Consider the following 23395-nt stretch of genomic DNA (forward strand, 5'->3'; position numbering starts at 1 on the left):
TATGTAAATGTGGCAGTTTCAGGCGTCACGGTCAGTCCTCACCTCTTCCTGGTGGTTTCCTTAAAGGGGGTGGAGCCAAAAGGGGAGAGTGGCCCAAGGAAGCTCCTTAGGAGATGTAGGTGCAAACCTTTGCTCCCAGATGGGGGAGGGGGTACAATCACAGGCAAGGTTCATTGAATGATTATGCATGTGGATGTATTATTGAGTTGGTGTAGTAGTCTGTAATCATGTATATATTTAGTCAGGTTAAGTTGTTGAGATGGTGCTGGTTTGATGTAAATATTGATTGTAGAGCATGGTTGTGGTCTCACCTCCACTCTATGGGCCATCCATCGTCATCTTCTGCTTATTCCTTACTAGTAAGGGTCACGGGGGGGGGGGGGGGGGGCTGGAGCCTATCCCAGCATCTACGGGCGAGAGGCGGTGTTCACCCTGGGGACAGGTCGCCAGTCCATCGCAGGGCCAATATACAGAGACGAACAACCATTCACACTCACACCTACGGTCAATTTAGAGTATCAATCAGCCTCGTCCCCTAATTGCATGTCTTTAGACAGTGGGAGGAAGCCGGAGTACCTGGAGAGAACCCACGCAGGAACAGGGAGAACATGCAAACGCCACACAGAAAGATCCCACGCCTGAGCCGGGACCTTCTTGCTGTGAGGGCACAGTGCTGACCACTGCACCACCGTGCAGCCCCGCTATGGGCTGGTCTGTCTAATTTCCTGCAGCCAGGAGAGGATAAAAGGCAGTCAGCGGTTTTTAATGTAAGTTGATGGTGTCTCATGCAAGCTCTTTCAATACTCCAGTGGTGGTTTAAGTGAAGAAAAACATGGGTTAGTCAGTAGGACTCTGTGTGTGTGTGTGTGTGTGTGTGTGTGTGTGTGTGTGTGTGTGTGTGTGTATGTGTGTGTGTGTGTGTGTGTGTTTGTGTGTTTCCATGCAGACTTTCCCTTGTAACAACCGATTTGATTTGGAAACCATCTCATCTAAATCTCCTCTCCAAAACCCTCTTCTGCAACTTTGTACCCAAGTTGTCTCCTCATCAGGCACCACAGTATCCAGTAGGTTCAGTTAAAACAGTCATCAGTGATTAATGTTCATGTTCAATGATGAGGTTTTGATTTATTCTTCCAGAATCATCTGAACAAACCCTCCTCAACACAGTGAAGCCTTCATCTGACAGGAGGAGTTTTTTTTCCCCAGTGATTCCACTGATAATGAAAAGCTTCTTTTATCAGACTGGTCTGATAGGATCAACTACTGGTTGCTCTGGAGTGCAAACAGCAACCTGTCAGGAAACATTAGTCAGATCAAAGCCAAGATTAAAGCAAGAGCCTCCAGATCAAAGTCAGAATTGATGATGATGTCATCAGGGGGCTTTGATAGTGTATTTATTTGTACCTAAAATTCTGTCTTTGATCTCAGGAGGACATGAAAGAAACCCAATTGAGGAAAGTTGAGGAGAACATTCAGCTTCACTAGAAACACTTGAACTGTTGAACAGTAGAATTTGTTTGAAACAGTTTACAACACTGAGTGACAGGACTGAAGAGGGGAGATTTTTGTATTTTCAGTTTAATTCTAACTTAAAACTGGGCATGAATATTTTTAGTCGTTCATATTCTAACATACAGAGGAAGTCATGACATTCCCTTTTTTTTAACCTGTCCTGTTCAGGAAATGGAAATTTAGCTGCTATGTTGAATCAGAAAAACCTTTTGAAGTCTACTTTTGCTTCAGTCAGAAAGTGGACTGTTGTTAACTCTCACAATGGTTGGTGATTGTGGAGGAAGACAAAATCCTTATGAACCTCTTTTTAACAGACACACATTTCTAAAGACACTGGTTCATTTTATTTTTCTTCTTTTAGCAGAGGATGGTTTCGATCCATCGACCTCTGGGTTATGGGCCCAGCACGCTTCCTCTGCACCACTCTGCTCTACCATTGATGGTAACGTCTGCTAGCTTAGTCTGCTACTTTGATGGCTCTGCCTGCTCAAAGGTCCAGACCCCTGGATGTGGTGGTTCCTACCTGAACGTAGATTCTGTCAGCTCATGTTGTTAAATCAACTCACCAGGAACACCAGTAGATTTCAATGGACTGACAATGAGTCTCATTGAATGGTAAACATGTCAAATATGAAGTCATCACCTGAGGAGGTCTGCTGCTGGAATGAAGCTCCAGATATTCACAAGATATTCTAGATCTTAAAATAAAGCATTTTTATATTTGATTTATTGTTCATTAGCCTGCTTCACATTGTTTGATTCTATGTGTTGTATATCAATACAACTTTGATCCACAACCTCCAAAAACACTCTTGTCCAACTTTTGTGCCCAGATTTTCTCCTCCTGAGGCACCAAATCAAGTCAAGTCATTTTATTTGTTTGAACCAAATCACAACAAAGTTCTATCATGACTCTTTACTAGTAGTAAAGAAGTCTGCTTCTCCAGCTGAGTCAACAGATTCCTGTGTTGCTTGAGTCGTTGTGTATCCTGGCTGCATTCAGCGCTTTCACCGCTGCAGCCTAGCTTGATTGCCAGTCAGGACAGGTGTTATTAAGAATGGAAGAGGGGACAGTTTTGGCAGGACAAGTTGCTCCACATTCAGGAGATGGTGGGAAGTTTCAAAGCTGCCATAAATCTTGATGACAAACTTCTTCACTGTGTGGGAGGTTCAGAGTCCCTGGTTTGATTGCAGCTTTGACCTGAGCAGGTGTTCATCCACATCTCAGTAACGGGACACTTTATCACACCAGTGGACAAACATCAGCATTCATCACCCAGCAGCTCCTCTGATCAACAGACCAAGCTGAAGTATTCTGAGAAGGAGGGCATGGATCCCTCTACCTCTCACATGCTAAGCTAGCACTCTACCATTGGAGCTAAGTCCCTGCTAATGAGCATCAGATGATGCAGGTTGACCTTCATGCAGGGTTGAATGAGCGTCACCACTTGAAGCTTCTCTGGTTCAACAAAGCCTTGGGACCAAGACAGGAATTGGAACCTGTGCAGGTCCAGACCCATACTGAAGTTGGTGGAGACAATTGTTTCAACCAGGGACTGAATGAAAAGACTTGCCCAGACTCCTGCTCGCTCTTCTGAACCGACCCCTCATCTCTGTGTGGAGTAAACATCAGAGGTGGGGGGTGCAGGTTCTGCTTTGACCTCCTGACCTCCTGGGTAAAGCAGTGGAGATGTTGAGCTTGAAGGAGTTGACGGCCTCCTTCATCTTCTCATTGGTTTGCTAAACTCAGCATCATGAAATGTTGCTGAAATTCAACATGTCAGCTGAGGCCAGAGATTCCTGCGTTCCCTGAGTTCTTGAGTGTCGTCTCTGTTGTTTGAAAGCACAAAGCTGTTCCTGATGGTCCAGTGTGTCAGATTCTGGGCTCCCACAGCTGTAACTGGGGTTTGAGCTCCGTTAAGGGACTGGTTTTGTGGAGAGAACCAAGCAGAAGAATTGACAGTTTCAGCAGGAAAGGTGACCATTGCTCCACAACCTCAGTCCCAGGATTCATTCCTGCCTCACCCAGCATGGCCCTATGATCAACAGAAATGAACTGCCAGTGGAGGTCCTCAGTAATCCAGGTCATGGTTTCTCTAGATTGCTGTGTTGTAGTCAGGACACTTGCAAATATCAGCCTCTTTCCTCCATGATCTCTCATTCTTTCTGTTCTCTCCATTTCTCCTCTTTGTTTCTACTCCTTGCTGACTGTTGTTCCTCATTTGTGGCAGAGTTCAGTCAGTGGACCAGACATTTTGCCACTGCACTGTCCATCATCAGGGCATTTAACATCCAGGACTGGCTCCCAGATCATCGCCATGACCTCATCCCCTGCACCAGTGGACAGTTCATCAAGGATGGCAAACATGTGGGTCTCAATTCCCCTCCATCTTTGTAGGTTGGTTACATTTCCTCCTGGTCTTTAATCCATCTTTAGTTGACATTTTTCTGTTGAGCCCAGTTTGTTGACTGCCAGGCTGTCTTACTTTTCAATGGCACAGCAGCAGACAGCAAGAGGGTTGCTATGGTGCAGTTGGTAAAATCCCTATCAATGGTCTGCAGAAATATGCTGGGAGTTCTTTTTTATTATGAACCAGAATTCAAGGACTGACCAAGGAAACCACAGCACAGAATTTAGAGATCAAAGAAAGAAATCAAAGACAGAACCTGAAGATCAGGAAATGGCACAGATCAATGAGATCCATGGACTCATCAGTGAAGGTTTTCTTTCAGGACATTTTCTACCCAGAGTGATAAAAGCAGCCAACACCTCCAGCACAGAGAGGAGAGACCTGCCACACCTCTCCAGAGACCTGGGACATGATGGCAGTGGTGGGCTTTGAACCCACGCTTCCTCAGAGACTGGAGCCTAAATCCAGCACCTTAGACCACTCAGCCACACTACCTCACTGAGCAGGTCAGTGAGTTGGTCTGCTAAAGGCATGTTGAACAGGAAGTAACAATGATTTCAAACTTATTCTGAAGGGTGACCCCTTCCCTCCCGTGGTCACAGGAAGTGACGACAGCACCGCTTGAAGAAGCCAGGAAAGATATGGTAAAAGGACTCAATTTAAACAGAGCCTTTCTACCTCAGCATACCATGCTAGCAAACCTCCTTTTGTCTGGTTTGGACGGACAGACAGACAGACAGACTACTTTATTAATCCCTTTTGGACGTTCCGCGAGGGAAATTGCACTCTCCTCAACATACATTCACAGCACTGTTACCATAGATTAGACTAAAAATAGCAAAGAAGAAAAAACAAAGACTATATATATATATATATATATATATATATATATATATATATACATATACATATATATATATATATGTATATGTATATATATATGTATATGTATATGTATATATGTATATATATATATACATATACATATATATATATGTATATGTATATATATATATATATATATATATATATATATATATATATATATATATATGTATATGTATATATGTATATATATATATGTATATGTATATATGTATATATGCATATATACATGTGCGGGTGCCTGTGTGTACCTGGATGGTTATGTATATGTGCATAGTGACAGGAATAATCATAATATTAATTGTTCTTAATTGTTATTATAACAATAATAATGATGATGATATAATATAATAATGATGATGATATAATATAAAACATATAATAGTTATAATAAAATAATAATAGCAGTAGTAACAAGAATTATATAATAATAATAATACAAAATAATAAATGCTCATGATAATTATTATGAGCAAACAGACATTATGAACAAGCATTACAAACATTGTTCATTACAAACATTATGCTCATAAATAATAAATGCTCATAATAAAAAATAATAAAATAATTATGATAATAATAATAATAATAATAATAATAATAATAATAATAATAATAATAATAATAATAATAAATAAAAAAATAATGTACAGTCTCTTATATTGCACGAGTGTCCGGTTGTTATTGGGTTAAGCTGATGGTGCTCAGCCCTCTCCTACAGTCCTTCTGTTGGCCCTCCCCTCCTCCAGTGAGGAGTTTAACAGTTTAATGGCTCGGGGGATGAAGGAGGTCATCAGTCTGGTTGTTGTTTGGTGACTGTGGATGAACACACAGGAGAAGTTGAGCATGAATCTGTGTTCCTGTTCACTTGAATACATGCAGGAGTGTGAGGTGGAAATACTACTGTTTATTTTTGTTCTGATTTCAGAACTGTTGACACAACGGTGTCAGATTAAAGCATCTCCACCTTCCAGATGCTGGTCTCCTTCTGGGGTCCTGACTGACCTCCATCTTGTGTTCTGGATCCACCTGAACCCAGCAGCTCCAGATCCCTTCACTCCCTTACAGGGATAGAAAATGGCTGCTGGATGGAAGTCCCCCAACTGTGGCTGTTCTGAAACTCTTCTCCTCAGTCACTCCTGAGTTGACACTGAGATGGAAACTCTGAGTATCAGGTTCAGAACAGCTGATCTGAGTTGGTCCAATCAACTGAGTGTGTTCACTTTGAGTGTCACACGTGCACAACCACCACAAAATGACATCATCAATGGAGCCCTGATACCACAAGTCACCATGACAACCAAGAACAAAATAACAAGTTACTTTGAAACAAGACCTTCATATATTTATGATGACATCACCAATATGAGCCTTTTCTCTTTTCCAGGCTGTCTTACTTTTCAATGGCACAGCAGCAGACAGCAAGAGGGTTGCTATGGTGCAGTTGGTAAAATCCCTATCTATGGTCTGCAGAAATATGCTGGGACTTCTTTTTTATTATTAACCGAAATTCAAAGACTGACGAAAGACACCAAAGCACAGAATTTAGACATCAAAGAAAGAAATCAAAGACAGAACCTGAAGATCAGGAAATGGCACAGATCAATGAGATCCATGGACTCATCAGTGAAGGTTTTCTTTGTTTCAGGGTCACTTGTTGTCGTACTGGTGTGATGATGTCAGACCCTTCCCATTCAGTTCAAACAGACTCCAAAGTGTAGCTGTGATGTAGAGGGCAGCAGCCTTGTGCTTGGTTCCGTCATGGTTCTCTGCATTGTTAGCAAACTCACCAAAGACCTCCCTGAAAGCAGGATGATTTTCCCAGAGTGCTTTTTTAACCAAGTACCAATTTGTCCCTCTTTAAAAAACAACAAACAAAGATGAGGTCAGACTGAGATGGACGAGATGATATGGATGTGATTTATGGCTTTCAAACACCAAATATTCAATTTTTCTTCAGGGCTTTTGAGAGGTTCTGGGTAATGAATGAAAATTTAAATTGGACAGAAACGACATGCGGGGTCACTGTGTGTGTTTACACGTGTGTGTATTTCTTGTTTTATGGTGTTGGAGACCATTTCCATCATCAACACTAATCAGGAGTCCTCGTCCTCATGGGGACCAAAGACCGGCCCTGATGCAGCTCAATGCAGTTTGTGAGTTCTTTCAGAGTGAAGGTCTGGATTGAGTTTAGTTTGAAATAAAGATTAAGATTCAGTTGGTTAAGATTAAGATTAAGATTAAGGTTAGGCTGCACATAGAATGAACTTGATCCAATGTTCTCATAAGAATAGCTGGGCACACCTGAGTGTGTTTAAATGCAGACTTCCTCTTGTGACAACTGATGTCATTGGAAACCATCTTGAGGAGATTTGGAGAAAGTTCAATCTTTTAGCTGCAGTTACAGCGATTTACAACACTGCAACAACAACAAAAAACACCCCTCCACAAACACTCTTGTCCAACATTTGTGCCCAAATTTTCTCCTCATGAGGCACCAAATCAGGTCAAGTCAGTTTTATTTGTTTAGAACCAAATCACTACAAAAACAGCCATTAAGTTGATCTGGTTGGCACTGGTATTTGTTCTTGCTGCAGCTCAGGAGTGATTCAGGAGAAGAGTTTCAGAACAGCCAAAGTTGGGGACTGGAATTCTAAAATGTCCCCTGGAACCAAACAACCTTGGGAGGTAAAACCTGCAATCATAGCCACTCAGATGCAGCAGCAGAAGAAGCTGTCATCCACCCTGACAGTCAGAGCATCAAGTCAAGAAAACATCACCATCTTGTAGTTCCAAACCTTCACCTGTCAGATTCAGCTACTTCTTATTGTGGGACTTTAAATTTGAACACAATGGAATTTGGACAAGGAGTTTTCCTTCAAGTCCAAACATCATCGTCCAGCCTCCAACCAGAGGTCCATCAGTTATCATGGAGCCACAGGTGGAGTCTGGATTCTTTTCTAGAATGAGACGGCAATGACAGTCCTGCCAAGTGACATCACTGACATGACAGGATGACTTCAGTCACGTGACAGGATGACTTCAGTCACATGACTGGATGACTTCAGTCACGTGACTGGATGACAGTGTAGATGCCAATGTAGAGGTTGGGGAAATAGTCTCTGAGAATCCAACTTGAAGCCACGCCCTCCTTGTTCTTCTAAAACCCAAACAGCGACCATCAGTCTCCCTCAAATCCTGTACTTGGTTCAATGTTGCTGTTCCATTTTGCAGCAGTAGGTGTCCTTGTGATACCAGGTTCAGTTCAAGAGTCCCAACTCCAGCTCATGTTGGTGACCTCAGTGGCAGGTAAAATGGCGCTTCAGTGGATCATGTGATCAACTCTTGTGTGTCCTCACTGCTCCACAGGTCTGTCAAATGTTCTGTAAAATAGTTGGACCCAGCAGAGCTGCTAGATTAGGAGTTGATGGAGTCGTTGCAGATACCAGGGTCCAAAGTCCAGCTTGAACCTGGTTTGTGCAGTTCTTTGTCAAGCTAGCAGCCATTCTTGTCACTGCCAAGCTAAAGTGACTTCTGTCAACAAAGGTAAACATACAAAAGGACATTTCTACTGGCAGTTCAAGATTTTGATCAAACTCCTTTTTCCAGGTCTGTCAAATGTTCTGTAAAATAGTTGGACCCAGCAGAGCTGCTAGATTAGGAGTTGATGGAGTCATTGCAGATACCAGTGTCCAGTTCCATCCTCACTACCCCTGGTGACCATGTCAAAGTGTCCTTGAGTAAGATACTGAACCCCTAAATACTTCTGATGAGTAGGTTGGCTCCTTGCATTGCAGCCTTCAGCATCAGTGTGTGAGTGTGTGTGAATGAGAGGACATTGTTCAGCTCCTTGAGTGCTGCTGAGGTAGAAAGGCTCTGTACAAATAGAGTCCTTTTACCATTTCTTTCCTGCCTCTAGCAGCGCTGTTGTCACTTCCTGTGACCGTGGAGGGAAGGGGTCCCCCTTCAGAATAAGTTTTATATCATGATGTTACTTCCTCTTCAACACTCCTTTAGCAGACCAACTCAGAGAATAGCTCAGTGAGGTAGTGTGGCCGAGTGGTCTAAGGCGCTGGATTTAGGCTCCAGTCTCTGAGGAGGCGTGGGTTCAAATCCCACCACTGCCATCATGTCCCAGGTCTCGAGAGAGGTGTGGCAGGTCTCTAACTGCCTCTCCTTTCTCTTCCACTGGTATCTTCAAACCTGTGACCGAAAGAAGAACCCTCTTCTGAGTCCACAGACCTGAGCATCGCTGCTCTGACTACCAGGTTACCTCCTGGTTATCAGAGTGAAGTCATGGTGAGGTAGTCAGTTGTTCATTTTGTTTTATGACAGAGGCCTCATTGTGAATTAAATAATCCTATTTCTTTACTTGACGTTTCACGCTGTTTCGATTGAAAAAGACCAGTTCCTGGAGAAGATCTTCCAGGGGTCCAGGTTAAAGCGGTGCCCCAGCTGGCACCAGGCGCTGACCCAGGTCCTGCATGGGAGATACTGTCAGTTCTGTTCTGCCCTGCTCACAACCACAGGCTGGTGTTGAGGCCTGCAGCAACCAGGGCCCCAGTCACCAAGAGTATAAAGGCTGGTCATTGTGGCAGTGGGAGGAGTCAAAATGAAGACAGACCAATGTGAGCAGGACGTTACTGGAGAAGTCATCCATCCACTTTCTATTCTTATCCTTTAAGGGTCACGGGGGGGGGGGGGGCGATCCCAGGTGACATTGTTCAAGAGGCAGGGTTCACCCTGGACAGGTCACCAGTCCATCAGGAGAAATGAGGTGGTCGGTATCATGCAACCTAAACTAAAACATTAGCCGGATCAAATTCAGATTAAAGCAAGAGTCTCCAGATCAAAGTCAGAATTCCTGATGATGTCATCAGGGCTTTGACAGTAGCTAGAATTCTGTCTTTGATCTCAGGAGGACATGAAAGAAACCCAATTGAGGAAAGTAGAGGAGAACATTCAGCTTCATTAGAAACACTTGAACTGTTGAACAGTAGAATTTGTTTGAAACAGTTTACAACACTGAGGGACAGGATTGAAGAGGGAAGAGTTTTCTACTTTAAATTTAATTCTATCAAGTCAAGTCAATTTTATTTATTTTGTGCCAAATCCCAACAGAAGTTATCTCATGACACTTTACAAGTTTATCTAATGAGACAGGTACCCTGGAAGGTATCACCTTGGCCCCCAGCACCACCCTAAGGAACCTAGGAGTTCTCTTTGATCAGGATCTGTCCTTTCATGCCCACATTCAGCAAATTTCTAGGACTGCTTTCTTTCATTTGTGAAACATTGCTGAGATCAGACACATCCTGTCTCAAAAAGATGCAGAAGAACTAGTCCATGCCTTTGTCACTTCCAGGCTGGATTACTGCAATTCCCTCCTATCAGGCTGCACCAGGAGGTCCCTAAAGACTCTCCAGCTGGTCCAGAACACTGCTGCCTGACTAGAACTAGTAGAAGAGACCATGTCTCTCCTGTACTGGCCTCTCTGCATGGCTCCCTGTCAAATTTAGAAGAGAATTCAAAATTCTCCTTCTACCATCAAAGTCCTTAACAGTCAGGCTCCTTCATACCTGACAGAGCTCATAGTTCCATATTATCCAGCTAGAACCCTTCACTCCCAGGATGCAGGGTTACTGGTGGTTCCTAGAGTTCTAACAGTAGACTGGGAGCCAGAGCCTTCAGCTATCAGGCTCCCCTCCTGTGGAACCGTCTCACAGTTTCAGTCCAGGATGCAGACACCCTCTTGACCTATAAGAGCAGACGAAAGACCTTCCTTTTTGATCAGGCTTACAGTTGGGCTGCTTAGGCTGGCCCTTAGATATGCTGCTATCGGCTTAGACTGCTGGGGGATCTCCCATGGTGCACTGGGCTTCTCTCTCCTCCTTTCTGTCCTCCTATATGTGTCATACATAAATCATACTCATATGTATTACTAACTCGTCTCCTTCTCCAGAGCCTTCAGGCTCCCCTCATCCCAGATGTGGGTGCTGCTGGAGGAGGCTGCAGACCTGAAGAGGCTCAAGCTGCCACCCATAGCTCCACCTGCTCACCGTCTGTCCATCAGTCTCTTCACTTCTCTCTCTCTTTATCTCTGTCCCTCTCTTTCCTTCTGCATATCTGTCTTCCTCCATTATCTGTCTTTGTCTCTGCCCCGCTCTCCTGCTCTCTTTCCCTCCAACTGGTCAAAGCAGAAGGCCGTCCCCACTGATCCTGGATCTGCTCGATGTTCCTGTCTGTTAAAAGGAAGGTTTTTGTCGCTGCTGTTGCAGGATGTGCTGCTGATGGAGAATTGTTGGGTGGAGGTTCATTGAAGGAGTTTGGTTCTAGACCTGCTCTACTAGTAAAGAGTCATGAGAGAACTTTTGTTGTGATTTGGTGCAATACAAATAAAACTGACTTGACCAGTGTTATTTGTGGTCTTTTGTTAATTGCATGCCACATGAAATTATTAGTGGTCACTTTTCTAGCGACTGTCTCACAGTGGCAAGACAAGAACACTTCTACTTTTAATGTTGACAGTTTGTTCAACACTAAACTTCATCCAGTACCATGTTGTCAAACACTGGAACCTCCACAGCACCTGAACAGGGACTTGAACCCTGGACCCTCAGATTAAAAGTCTGATGCTCTACCGTCTGAGCTACTCAGGCTCTTTCTACAGCATTGAGACAGGAAAAGAAACACCTGTGAAGGTCAAACTGATGCTTTCTTGACTTGTTCAGTCCTCCATGTTAAAGTCCACCATGCTTTTGATTGGCTCTGATTCTCTGTGGCAAAATCCAACAAGAGGCTCCAAAAATGTCCTGAATGTCACAAGAATGCACAGGACAAGATGTTAGTTTCCTTCATGTCTGCAGTTCCTCCACTGGAAAGTAAAGTCAATGCTGCTCCTCTGCTGAAACCTGGGATCGGACCAGGGACCTTTAGATCTTCAGTCTAAGGCTCTCCCAACTGAGCTGGTTCAGTTCTGAGTGAGGGCCCTGCTTCTGTCATTTATAATCTCTTCCACTCTCACTGGACCTGAGAGAGGATTGGAGCTTCTGAAGTCCTGACACAAATCAAACCAGGGACTTTGAACTACACAGTGAAGGAGTTGGTCATCAAGGTCGATGGCAGCTTATTAAGTTCTATCTTTGATCAAATATAAGAAATGTAAATGAATTCAACATTGATTGCATTTCTCTCCTTTCTTTGGTGCCCTCAGACTTTCTGAGAACTGTAGGAGGAACTGCTCTCTGTTCATTCTGCTCAATGGAGGAAGGAACGGAGCTCTAAGTTTTCCAGTTCCTACATCAGTGAATGGACTTTCTGTGCTGCAAGGAACCAAAGCTACGAAGGAGGATTACAGAGTTTGTCCTTGCTGGAGTCAGTGACTTAATAGAGTCTAACAAAGGGTTGAACCTGAATGAGACAGTCACCCTTCAACATGGGGCCATAGCAGAGTGAACCAAGAACACTACAATGGGGGTGAGAGTGGAGCCATGATGGATTCACAGTTCATCACCTCCACCATCATGTGGACCACCTGATCACCTCTCCCTCAACCTCTAAATAAATCATTCCCTGACCAGGAATCAAAACCGGGCCGCGGTGGTGAGAGCGCCGAATCCTAGCCACTAGACCATCAGGGACCACACTGAGCTCTCCAACAAAAGAGACTATACACAATGACTCAAGAACACAGGACTCTGTTGTCTCAGCTTGAGATGCAGAGGGTCCACCAAGACCACCAGACACCTCAGCCCCCTAAAGACAGTCCACCCCCAGGATCAGCTTCTATCACTCAGTGGTCCAGAACCATCATGAAGCCTGATCATGAATGTGAGCAAAGCTCTTGGAACAGGCCTGCTGCCACCACAACTAAGATCCTGCAGGTCACTAGAAACTCCAGTGTCCAGCTGACAGTGGACGTTCCTCTGATCTGTGGTGGTGCTGAGTTTAGCAAACATCTCCAACAAGAAGATGAAGGAGGCCATCAACTCCTCCAAGCTCAACATCTATACTGGCTTTACTGGGAGATCAGGAGGTCAAAGCAGATCTTCCCCCTCCACCTCAGATGGTTTCTACTCACAGAGATGAGGGACCAGTTCAAACCAGCTACCTGGAGCTCCCTTAAGCCATTGTCCCCCTCAGCTAACATCTGGATCTGGACCTGCACCGGTGCTGACTTGTGTCTTGAGTCCCCAGAGTTTGTTGAACCAGAGAAGCTTCAACTGGTGGCGGTCGTACAACCAAGCGTGAAGGTGAGCCTGCATTGTCTGATCTGGAGCTAACAGGAATTAGCAAGTTAGCAACTGTTCTAGAGTTGCTGCTGAGTTGAATTTGAATTTATTTGTTAAAATGTTCCAGTTTCTATGAGGTCAGGGAAGACTGGTGTGGATCCAAAGGTCCCTGGTTGGATTCCCACCTCTCACAGAGGACCTGATGCTTCACGTGAGCTGTGGGATTAGTCTTTACTGCTGAGACAGAAAGAATCCTCCCACATTGGCTTCTTTTAACTGTCAACATTGGTTTGGCTCATTGGAACATTTTTAAACCCTCGTTGCTCAGATTTTCCATTAATTTGATCATGACTTTTGACAAATGTTCTGTTTATTGATTAAATAATCACTTCAGTTATGAATTTAGTGAGTCAACCAGATTTGGTCCATGACAAAAGTTAGTCTGGTTATTATTCAGTTTCCTTCCAGTTGGAACACACACACACACTTGCACACACACACACACACACACACACACACACACACACACACACACACACACACACACACACACACAAACACACATTCACACATTTTGTGAACCAACTCAGGAGTCATCAGGTGTTTTACTCAGAGGGATTCATTCATGATAAATGAGCATGGAGGAGACCCAGTAATCATCAACACAAGCGTCACATGAGCAGGTCACCACCCACTTTTATTGATTGGTTCTTGTAAGAATCACTCCTAACGCCATCAGGATGTCATTTTTTGTCCTGCCCTGTCTCAACTGTTGGAGCACAACTACAGCCTGAACTCTGCCACTACCTTATCCCTCCCTAACAACCTCATACAGACCCACTATCTGGACTAGCCTGACCCCCCTGACCCTCATCAGTCACTCGTAGCGCCTCCCACTGGAAGGAATAGGAGCATCTGTGAGCTCTGACTGTTGGGATGGACATCCATGTGATGAAGAGCTGTTTTAAACAGGGAATCAGTTGACCTCTTGACCTGTGTGGGCAGGTACAGAGGGACGATTCCATCATGAACAATAATATTACTAAACAAATGGGTCTTTAGCTTCTTTCTGAAGGCGTCCTCAGCGTCCTCATGTCCAGTGGGAGAGCGTTCCAGAGTCTAGGAGCTGCAACCTGGAAGGTTCACTCTCCTTCACTGAGGCTGAATCCCTGTGGTCAGTGAGGATAAGGGACCCCACAGGTATCACTAAAGTGCTTTAGACTGCAAAGCACTCAGCTAATCAAGCTGGGATCAACTGCTGTGGTGATCAAGGTATCATCATATATAACAAACAAAGAAAACAAAGTTGAGGAAAAGCACACAAAGAAGAAACTATGAACATAAACAGAGCATCTTCTACACCAGATGTCTCACGGCTCAGTAGACCTCTGGTTTGACCCGTAGCAGGTCCAGTCTCCAGGGTGCCCCCATCATTCTGCTTTTCAGTTGCAGGACATGCAGCAGAATCCCATCGCTCCTCTGCAGAAGAACATATGAGAGCGTCTGCTTGCTCTTCTCTGGCTGCATGTAGGGGAGAGTCTGTTTGCTCTTCTCTGGCTGGACGTAGGGGAGAGTCTGTTTGCTCTTCTCTGGCTGGACATAGGGGAGAGTCTGTTTGCTCTTCTCTGGCTGGACGTAGGGGAGAGTCAGCTTGTTCTTCTCTGGCTGGACGTAGGGGAGAGTCTGCTTGCTCTTCTCTGGCTGGACGTAGGGGAGAGTCTGTTTGCTCTTCTCTGGCTGGACATCGGGGAGAGTCTGCTTGCTCTTCTCTGGCTGGACGTCGGGGAGAGTCTGCTTGCTCTTCTCTGGCTGGACGTAGGGGAGAGTCTGCTTGCTCTTCAGAAGTTTGCTGGACCTTCACTTGAAGGTCATGATTTTCCTCTTTCAAACAGCTTTTTAAATCATGAAGATTTCCCAGGATTTCCCACTGAGCACTGTTCCTTTTCTTCTTTTTTGTTCTCACTGCACATCGAAGACTCTGAACTACACCGTTCAGACTCTCACTCTTTGTGGGGTCCTGGTCCTTCCTTGATTCGAGGTGGGCCAACTCTGCAGTGAAGGTCTCTGTCTCCTGAGATGCAGTAGAAACTCGTCTCCTCAAACATCCATTTTCTTCCTCTCTCTCCTCACTCTGAGATCTCAGCTGTTCAAGAGTCATCTTCTTCTCAGTGAGTTCTTCTCTCATTTTGTTCTTCTCTGCCTGGATGGAGTTGAGCTCACACTTGAGGTCACACTTCTCCTTGTAAACCATCTTCACCTCAAGCTGAAGATTGTGGAGTTGTGTGTTCAGGTCTCTGATCTGAGTCTGGTTCTCCTCCCTCACAGATTCAAGGTTGCCCACCATGGCAGACATGTTCTCTACCAGCTGATATGCAATAATCTTCTCTTGTCCAAGACTAGAAACCTGTCCCCACAATTTCTGGTTTTCTGTCCATCTCTTGTCACACAGAGACTGAAGCTGATCAAGTGCACTTTTCTTCTCAGTCAGGTCTTCCTCAAGACATTTCATCTCCATCTGTTCACTCTCCCTCAGAGACTGAACCTGGGTCAGCTCTTTTCTGAGCTCATTGTTCTCTCCATCAACCTTCCTCCCCTCACACTGAAGACTGTGGACTGTTGCGTTCAGATCTTCTATCTGAGTCTGGTTCTTGTCCTGGACCGTTTTGAGGTTGGCCACCACAGCAGTGAGGTTCTGGAGCTCCTGGATTGCTCTTTTATTCTCACGTTCAAGAGTAGAAACTTGTTCCCTCAAGTTCTGGTTTTCTGTCTGTGTGTTGTCACACAGAGACTGAAGCTGCTCAAGGGCAGCTTTCTTCTCAGTCAGGTCTTCCTGCTCTGTCAGCCTTAGAGATGAAGGAGCAGGATCACATTGACCAGGATCATTCAGTGGATAAATACAGCTCCTACTGAGATCCACCAGATCTCTGAATGCTCCAACTACACAATCCAATGGAGTCATAGCCTTCTGTCCTGGGTTGATCTGAAGATCTTGAGCCAGACTAAATCTCCTGGAACTGTCAAGTGTTTAAAGACCAAAACTGCCCCATAAATGTGGAGTCTGGATTCTTTTCTAGAATGTGACGGCAATGACAGTCCTGCAGAGTGACATCACTGACATGACTGGATGACTTCAGTCACATGACTGGATGACAGTGTAGATTCCAATGTAGAGGTTGGGGAAATAGTCTCTGAGAATCCAACTTGAAGCCACGCCCTCCTTGTTCTTCAAAAACCCAAACAGCGACCATCAGTCTCCCTCCAATCCTGTACTTGGGTTCAATGTTGCTGTTCCATTTTGCAGCAGTAGGTGTTGCTGTGATACCAGGTTCAGTTCAAGAGTCCCAACTCCAGCTCATGTTGGTGACCTCAGTGGCAGGTAAAATGGCGCTTCAGTGGATCATGTGATCAACTCTTGTGTGTCCTCACTGCTCCACAGGTCTGTCAAATGTTCTGTAAAATAGTTGGACCCAGCAGAGCTACTAGATTAGGAGTTGATGGAGTCGTTGCAGATACCAGGGTCCAAAGTCCAGCTTGAACCTGGTTTGTGCAGTTCTTTGTCAAGCTAGCAGCCATTCTTTTCACTGCCAAGCTAAAGTGACTTCTGTCAACAAAGGTCAACATACAAAAGGATATTTCTGCTGTCAGTTCAAGATTTTGATCAAACTCCTTTTTCAGAGCTGGAACCTTCCTCTTGTGTCAGCTTTCTGTTCCCATCTCTATGGTAACGGTCAGTTTTGACCCACGTCTTCAATCAGCTGTCAAATAAACTAAAACAGTTTTCTATCCTCCAAGTTGTTTCCATCTCTTGGTGACCTTGTCAGGCTTCCTTATCCATGGAAATATTGATTGATTGTGTGTGTTTAGATGCATGTGTGACACTTCTGTGTGTTCTCTGCAGAGATGTTTCCTGCAGTTGAAGCACAATCCATTTGTCCTGCTGTCCTGACTGCTTGGGCAGTCCTGACACCTCTTTCTTCTGGAACCAGATCCTGAGTGGGGTTGTGGCTGTGGCTGTTCTGGTTGGTGTTGAGGCAGGGCTGCTGAGGAGGACGCTGTTGCACTCTTGGTGGATGTGGGTCCACAACACAAATGCATTCTATGCAGACACATCAAGGATGGTCTTTGTTTGTTGTGTTGTTGTGCAGGTCGATGGGAGAACGAGGCTGATGAGAGTCCCTGAAGCTCCCATGACTGGGAGAGGAGCTGCTGGCAGTGTTGCTGACAGTGCACTTCTGACTCCAGGTTTGGCTCTGTATGTTGCTTTATCATCTTATTTTGATAACTGGTCCAGACAGACCCTCACTATTTGATCATTCAGTGAACAACATTTGTTGGTTTGATTTGGTTTAACTAGAGGTTCTTGACAAAGTCAGAAAGACTTGATGCAGTCAACAAATTGATGTGCTTCTTTGCTGCATTTAAAACCTCCAACAGGTCACACAGGAGGAAGGTTAAATCATGTGACCATCATCATAACAGCTGTTGACCTTGTTTAACTAGTTGATGGTGCTAAATATCACCAGCTTGCTAACGTTAACTAGCTAATGTTGCTAGCCAGCTAATATTATTTTCTAACTTCAGGCCTAAATTTGGGATTGACTGTTAAAATTGTTCACCTCACCTTTGTAACACCAGGTTTTGTCTTGATGATGTCATTGTAACTGCCTTTCTGATTCTAAAATATAAATGCATCCAAGAATAAAAAGTCAAACTGCCCCTCCATGGAAACATCATATTTAATATACTGCAATATTCTTTTCCAGTGTACTACACTATATTTTTGTTTTATCAGAGAGACTTTAATGTCTGTCTTTGATCTCTAAACTCTGACTCTGATGTCATTGGTGGTGACTGAATTCTACCCCCTGACAGACTGGGAAGGCTCATATTGGTGATGTCATCATAAATATATGAAGGTCTTGTTTCAGTGAATTGAAGTGAAATAACTTGTTATTTTGTTTGTTGTTGTCATGGTGATTCGTGGTATCAGGGCTCCATTGATGATGTCATTTTGTCATGGTTGTACACATGTGACACTCAAGGTGAACATACTCACAACTGATTGAGTATCAGGTTCAGAACAGCTGATCTGACTTGGTCCAGAGTTTCCATCTCAGTGTCAACTCAGGAGTGACTGAGGAGAAGAGTTTCAGAACAGCCACAGTTGGGGGACTTCCATCCAGCAGCCATTTTCTATCCCTGTAAGGGAGTGAAGGGATCTGGAGCTGCTGGGTTCAGGTGGATCCAGAACACAAGATGGAGGTCAGTCAGGACCCCAGAAGGAGACCAGCATCTGGAAGGTGGAGATGCTTTAATCTGACACCGTTGTGTCAACAGTTCTGAAATCAGAACAAAAATAAACAGTAGTATTTCCACCTGCTGCTCCTGCATGTATTCAAGTGAACAGGAACACAGATTCATGCTCAACTTCTCCTGTGTGTTCATCCACAGTCACCAAACAACAACCAGACTGAAGAACTCCTTCATCCCCCGAGCCATTAAACTGTTAAACTCCTCACTGGAGGGGGGGAGGGCCAACAGAAGGACTGTAGGAGAGGGCTGAGCACCATTAGCTTAACCCAATAACAACCGGACACTCGTGTAATATAAGAGACTGTACATTATTATTATTATTATTATTATTATTATTATTTTTATTATTATTATAACTATTATATTTTATTATATTATATCATCATCACCATTATTATATGATATCATCATCATTATTAGTGTTATTATTATTATTATTGTTATAATAACAATTAAGAACAATTAATATTATGATTATTCCTGTCACTATGCATATATACATAACCATCCAGGTACACACAGGCACAGGCACGTGTATATATGCATATATATATATATATATATATATATATATATATAGTCTTTGTTTTCTCTTCTTTGCTATTTTTAGTCTAATCTATTGTAACAGTGCTGTGAATGTATGTTGAGGAGAGTGGAATTTCCCTCGCGGAACGTCCAAAAGGGATTAATAAAGTAGTCTGTCTGTCTGTTTGTCTGTCTGTCTGTCTGTCCAAACCAGACAAAAGGGGGTTTGCTAGCATGGCTGCTGAGGTAGAAAGGCTCTGTTTAAATTGAGTCCTTTTTCCATTTCTTTCCTGGCTTCTTCTAGCGGCGCTGTCGTCACTTCCTGTGACCGTGGAGGGAAGGGGTCACCCTTCAGAATAAGTTTGAAATCATTGTTACTTCCTCTTCAACATGCCTTTAGCAGACCAACTCACGAAACAGCTCAGTAAGGTAGTGTGGCTGAGTGGTCTAAGGTGCTGGATTAAGGCTCCAGTCTCTGAGGAGGTGTAGGTTCAAATCCCACCACTGCCATCATGTCCCAGGTCTCTGGAGAGGTGTGGCAGGTCTCTCCTCTCTGTGCTGGAGGTGTTGGCTGTTTTTGTCACTCAACAATGTGCAGTAACGCTGAGCTGCCTTCAAGCCAACAACATGGGCACAGTGTACCCAGAGCCACAGGCTCCTCCCAGTATATGCAGCACTGCCAGTGACCTCTGCTCCAGTGTAACGGTGACGCTCCAAACTGAAGCTGATCCAGGACCAGCTCAGGAGGAGCCATGGAGCAGACAGGCTCTCTGATTTAATGCTGCTGTCTGTTGAGAGGAACATCCCAGTTGACTCCAACAAGGCTGCTGATGTCTTCAACCCCAGGACCAGAAGAAGAACCCTCCTCTGAGTCCACAGCCCTGAGCACCGCTGCTCTGACTACCAGGTTACCTCCTGGTTATCAGGGTGAAGTCATGGTGAGGTGGTCAGTTGTTCCTTGGGTTTTATTACAGAGGCCTGGGAGTTAAACACTGAAGTAAATCATTTTAATTCTTTACATGAAGTTTCCTGCTGTTTAGCTGGAAATGTTTGACAACTTCCTCCATGCTGGTGCCCCATCACACACAACAGGTGCACTTGTCCTCTTTTCACCTCTGACCCTCAAACATTCAATAATGTCCACAACTTTGGCACCAGGAAGACAGCAGGTGATGGCACCTGGGAGTTCAACAGACCTGATGACTGAACCACCAATCACAAGGATTTCAGCCTCCATTGTAAACAGAGAGTTTAGATGAGAGAGAACCTGCTGTCAGCCTCACCAGTCAGGACAGTGGCAGAGGCACCAGAGTTGAATGAAGCAGGACCACCTGGCAGGTCTCAGCTGGAGGTGATGACATCACTTGTCCTCTTTTCACCTCTGACCCACAAACATTCCACCAGTGAACGTCCAGAGACTGAAGCATCAACAGTTCAGCAACAATGAATTCTTCAAATCACCTCTGAAATAAGAGATGAATCTTTACCTGCTGAGGCTTCAGAGCCAAATTGTGAACCTTCAACACTCACATTCCTGTTCTTGTCTCAATCCTGCTCTCCTAAATCAAGACCTGTTCAATAGATGGTCAAGCAGAGAGGAGCAGAGGAAGAGAGCTGGGCCAGAACCAGCGGTTGATGGATCAAAACCATCCTCTGCTAAAAGAAAGGAGCCAAATAAACCTGGTTGTTTTGAAATGTGAATCTGATAAAAAGAGGTGGAAATCAGAATTCAAACCAACTGCTGAGTTGTCCAACCAGCCGTCACATCACCTCCTGAGCTCTCAGCCTCCTCTTGACCAGGTTCTGGATGCTGATTCAGCAGGAGACAGGAAAGTAATCAATGTTGAAGGAATTTCAAAGCGTCCATCAACCTGCAGGACAAACTCCTTCACTGTGTGGGAGGTTCAGAGTCCCTGGTTTGATTGCAGCTTTGACCTGAGCAGGTGTTCGTCCTCATCTCAGTAACAGGGGACACTTTATCACAGCAGTGGACAAACATCAGCATTCATCACCCAGCAGCTCCTCTGATCAACAGAACAAGTTAAAGTATTCTGAGAAGGAGGGCATGGATCCCTCTACCTCTCACATGCTAAGCTAGCACTCTACCATTGGAGCTAAGTCCCTGCTAATGAGCAGCAGATGATGGAGGTTGACCTTCATGCAGGGTTGGATGACCTTCACCAGTTGGAGCTTCTCTGGTTGACCAACATGTGGAATCTCTTTCAATACTCCAGTGGTGTTTAAGTGATGAAAATATGGGTTAGTGACTGGGAGTGTGTGTGTGTGTGTGTGTGTGTGTGTGTGTGTGTGTGTGTGTGTGTGTGTGTGAGTGAGTGTGTGTGTGTGAGAGAGTGTCTGTGTGTGTGTTTGTTTGTGTGTTTATATGCAGATTTTTCCCTCGAACAATGGTTTTTATTTGAAGCAAGAAAGCAAGAGCCTCCAGATCAAAGACAGAATTGATGATGATGTCATCAGGGCTTTTATTGTTTATTTATTTGTACCTAGAATTCTGTCTTTGATCTCAGGAGGACATGAAAGAAACTCAACTTTGAAAAGTATATGAGAGCATTCAGCTTGGTTAGAAAACATTTTGACTGTTGAACAGTAGAGTTTGTTAGAAACAGTTTACAACACTTAGAATTAAATTGAAGATACAAAAACCTTCCACACTTAAATCCTGTCTCTAACTTCAAACTGGGGATGAACATTTTTATAATCAATCTGTCTCTATGTGTTGGCCCTGCCATGGACTGGTGACCTGTCCAGGATAAACCCCGCCCCTCACCTGAAGGCTGCTGGGATAGGCTCCACCCCCACTAACCATTGCAGATCATCAATAACCAAAGCTACTAAGGAGGATTACAGAGTTTGGGAGTCAGTGACTTAATAGAGTCTAACAAAGGGTTGAACCTGAATGAGACAGTCACCCTTCAGTCCTTTTCCCTGTTTGAGGACGTCACCATTGTGGATACGGTTCCCCCTATTCCTTAAGATAGCCAACTGAATCCTTCGCTCTTTAGAGCCTTTTAGGAATGCAACTGCTCCAGCCACATCTGGCCTATCTTTATGTTTAGACTCTCAATGACGAGCCATTTTATGGTCAGGTTTTGAACAAAATGCACGATAAAATGTTTTATTGTACAATCTGCTGCCATCGTGTTTTTTTTAAGCATAGGGATGGTATCTCAGGTCCCAGGTGATTTTATGCATTCAGTGTGCTTGGGTGCTGTAAGGACACTTCTGAACATTTGGCTTAGGGGGCCTCTCAAATTCCCTTTACCTGCCGGCCTTGTCAACCGGATGTCTGACTGTTTGACAGGTTTACGCAATCATACTCCTGTAGAATTTGCCAGGAAACCTGAACACTGAGGGAACTTGATAGGTGGAAAGCAACCGGATTTAGGATGTTTTACTGTACATTGGGCCTGTCATTCTACCTTCATACCTGGACGCAAACATCTACAAAAATGTCATGCTGCTGTTTTCTGGCATTGCCATTGTAGTCAGCCAACACTCTCTTCATTGCACTGGCAGTATTCTGAGACATTGCAGCAGATGTCTGAGACACTGGACCAGAGAGGAAGACCTGCTCAGCCTCCTGCATGGACCAGTTCTGCAGCTCAGTAATGATGACGAGGGATTCAGCATCGAGTTCATTTTAAACTTTTTGGAGGAAACACCTGTAAATTAACCAGCAGTTACTGGTGATGCTTCACAGTTTCCAAGCTCAAACGGCCTCCTGCTTGTTGGACTCACAATTTCCAAAAAATGCAGACATCAAAAGTCAAATCATGTTTTTGTTTGGTTTTGTGTTGTTTTGTTTTTTACTGGAGGAAAACTTCAAATTGTGATGATGTGTCTGACTTAGAAACTGAACCCCCAAAAATCAAAAAGTCTCCTTCTTCTGTGCCGTGATCTCAGAGCTGATCATGATTGATCTCATCAATAATCCTTGGCAGCCGACCAGTCACACACAGCCCCCCCCGAACACACACACTGAGACATGCAGCAGCTCACAGTAACTGCCTCAGTCACACAGCAGATAGACTCCTTTCTATAACAAGATAAGCAGTAGAAAATGGATGGAAGTGATGATGAACTGATGAACAGGTGATTTGTCCAAAAGTCAACATCAGATTCATTTCCAATCTGTGGAAGCAGTTTCATCTTGAGGTTCCAGGTAAGAACAGCCAGCTGTGGGCTGACACACATCTCTTCAGGAGCACTTCTATGCTCCAAACTTGCCAGGTTGAATTGTGTCTGTATTCTGAGGGCAGCAGGAGGACGGAGGAGTGAGGACACACACATTTGGAACTGAGAGCAGCTGTGTGTGGGATGTCCCCAGCAAAAATAAAACCAGCTCCTTCATGCTGACGATGAAGGCTCACAGTCACACTGACCCTGCTACAAATACTTTGATATGCAACAGACTGGTTTCTCTTCTGGTAGTTTGTTATCAACTGTTGTCACATTTAAGGATCAATTTAGCTGTTAAGATGAAGGCTCCAAAGGACCAGC

The 23395-nt window shown here is 44.3% G+C and overlaps 2 non-coding genes across 2 annotated transcripts; one reads left to right on the forward strand and one right to left on the reverse strand.

Annotated features, from left to right (window-relative positions):
- Window positions 1-8853: 8853 nt before the first annotated feature.
- Window positions 8854-8935, forward strand: trnal-uag (transfer RNA leucine (anticodon UAG)). The gene has a single exon. It is a non-coding gene; the product is annotated as a tRNA-Leu (tRNA).
- Window positions 8936-11394: 2459 nt separating this feature from the next.
- On the reverse strand, window positions 11395-11467 carry trnak-uuu (transfer RNA lysine (anticodon UUU)). Its single transcript has one exon. It is a non-coding gene; the product is annotated as a tRNA-Lys (tRNA).
- Between the last annotated feature and the right edge of the window lie 11928 nt (window positions 11468-23395).

Source organism: Aulostomus chinensis, chromosome 1, assembly GCF_037954235.1.
Source record: "Aulostomus chinensis isolate RoL2024-O1b breed Wild chromosome 1, RoL_Achi_v1.0, whole genome shotgun sequence".
NCBI classification, from domain to species: domain Eukaryota; kingdom Metazoa; phylum Chordata; class Actinopteri; order Syngnathiformes; family Aulostomidae; genus Aulostomus; species Aulostomus chinensis.